The following is a 2695-nucleotide window of genomic DNA, read 5'->3' as shown; positions in this document are numbered from 1 at the left end:
AAGAGAACATTTCGCCCTAAGATGGGCACATTAAAGGACAGAAACAATGTCTATCTAGTAGACGCTAAAGAGATGGAAAGAATACATGGAAGAACTATACAAAAAAGATCTTAATTAACTGGATAACTATTATGGTGTGGTCAGTCACTCAGAGCCAGACATTCTGGAGTGTGAAGTCAAGTTGGTCTTAGGAAGCACTGTTGTTAATAGAGCTAGTTGATGAGATGTAATTCCAATAGAGCTGTTAAAAACCCTAAAGGATGATGTTATCAAAGTGCTACACTCAATATGTCAGCAAATCTGAAAGACCCAGCATGGCCACAGGACTGGAAAAGGTCAATCCTTATCCCAATTCCCAAGAAGGCTCGTACTAAAGAACATTCAAAACATCAGACAGTTGCACTCATCACCCATGCTAGTAAGGTCATGCTTAAAATCTTGCATCCTAGGCTTCAGCATTACATGAACCAAGAACTTCAGATGGCCACGCTGGGTTTAGAAAAGGAAGAACCAGAGATCAAATTTCCAACATTCTCTAGATCATAGAAGAAGCAAAGGAACTCCAGAAAAACATCTACCTTTGCTTCATTGACTATGGTAAAGCCTCTGTTCAGTTCAGTCCCTCAGTTGTATCCGACCCTTTGCGACCCCATGAATCGCAGCATGCCAGGCCTCCTTGTCCATCACCATCTCCCGGAGTTCACTCAAACTCATGTCCATCGAGTCGGTGATGCCATTCAGCCATCTCATCCTCTGTTGTCCCCTTCTCCTCCTGCCCCCAATCCCTCCAAGCATCAGAGTCTTTTCGAATGAGTCAACTCTTGGCATGAGGTGGCCAAAGAATTGGAGTTTCAGCTTTAGCATCATTCCTTCCAAAGAACACCCAGGGCTGATCTCCTTTAGAATGGACTGGTTGGATCTCCTTGCAGTCCAAGGAACTCTCAAGAGTCTTCTCCAACACCACAGTTCAAAAGCATCAATTCTTCGGTGCTCAGCTTTCTTCATAACAGAACTGGACATGGAACAACAGACTGGTTCCTAATAGGAAAAGGAGTACGTCAAGGCTGTATATTGTCACTCTGCTTATTTAACTTCTATGTGGAATACATCATGAGAAACGCTGGGCTGGAAGAAGCACAAGCTGGAATCAAGATTGCCGGGAGAAATATCAATAACCTCAGATATGCAGATGACACCACCCTTATGGCAGAAAGTGAAGAGGAACTCAAAAGCCTCTTGATGAAAGTGAAAATGGAGAGTGAAAAATTTGGCTTAAAGCTCAACATCAGAAAACGAAGGTCATGGCATCTGATCCCATCACTTCATGGGAAATAGATGGGGAAACAGTGGAAATAGTGTCAGACTTTATCTTTTGGGCTCCAAAATCACTGCAGATGGTGACTGCAGCCATGAAATTAAAAGACGCTTACTTCTTGGAAGAAAAGTTATGACCAACCTAGATAGTATATTGAAAAGCAGAGACATTACTTTGCCAACAAAGGTCCGTTTAGTCAAGGCTATAGTTTTTCCAGTGGTCATGTATGGATGCGAGAGTTGGACTGTGAAGAAAGTCTCTGTGGATCACAACAAACTGTGAAAAGCTCTTAAAGAGATGGGAATACCAGACTGTCTTACCTGTCTCCTGAGAAACCTGTTTGCAGGTCAAGCAGCAACAGTTAAACCCTGTATGGAACAACTGATTGGTTAACGACTGAGAAAGGAGTATGACAGGGCTGTCTGCTGTCACCCTCTTTATTTAAGCTATATGCTGAGCACCTCATGAGGAATGCCAGGTTGGATGAGTTACAAGCTGGAATCAAAATAGAGAGAGACATCAACAACCTCAGATATGCAGATGAAACCACTCTAATGTCAGAAAGTGAAAAAGAACTAAAGAGCCTCTTGATGAGAGTGAAGGAGGAGAGTGAAAGAGTCAGCTTAAAACGAAATACTAAAAAAACTAAGATCATGGCATCTGGTCCCATTACTTCAAGGCAAATAGAAGGGGAAAAGGTGGAAGTAGTGAGAGATTTCCTCTTCTTGGGCTCTAAAATCACTGTGGATGGTGACTGCAGCCTTGAAATCAGGAGTTGATTGCTTCTTGGCAGGAAAGCTATGACAAACCTAAACAGTGTGTTGAAATGCAGAGACATAACTGTTGACAAATGTCTGTATAGTTAAGGCTATGGTCTTCCTAGTGGTCACATATGATTGTTAGAGCTGGACTGTAAAGAAGGCAGAACCCCAAAGAATTGATGCCTTTGAACTGTGGGGCTGGAGAAGAGTCCTGAGGGTCCTTTGGATAGGAAGGAGGTCAAACCAGTCAATCTTAAGGGAAAATCAACCCTGAATACTCATTGGGAGGACTGATGCTAAAGCTGAAGCTCCAGTACTTTGGTCACATTGATGTGAACAGCCTGACTCATTGGAAAAGTCCCTGGTGCTGGGAAAGATTGAGGGCAGGAGGAAAAGAAGGCATCAGAGAATGAGATGGATGGATGGCATCACTGATGCAATGGACATGAACTTGGGCAAGCTTTGGGAGATGGTGAGGTTCAGGGAGGCCTGGCATGCTGCAGTCCGTGGGGTCACAAAGAGCCAGACACGACTGGGTGACTAAACAACAATAAGACTTAGAAGTTTAAAGAAAGGGAAATTTTAATAAAATTTTTTTGTCAGTCTTAATTAGAATTTT

This window comes from Bos indicus x Bos taurus, chromosome 23 (assembly GCF_003369695.1).
Source record: "Bos indicus x Bos taurus breed Angus x Brahman F1 hybrid chromosome 23, Bos_hybrid_MaternalHap_v2.0, whole genome shotgun sequence".
Taxonomy (NCBI): domain Eukaryota; kingdom Metazoa; phylum Chordata; class Mammalia; order Artiodactyla; family Bovidae; genus Bos; species Bos indicus x Bos taurus.
The sequence above is the reverse complement of the archived record's forward strand: the minus strand, read 5'-3'. Positions refer to the sequence as shown.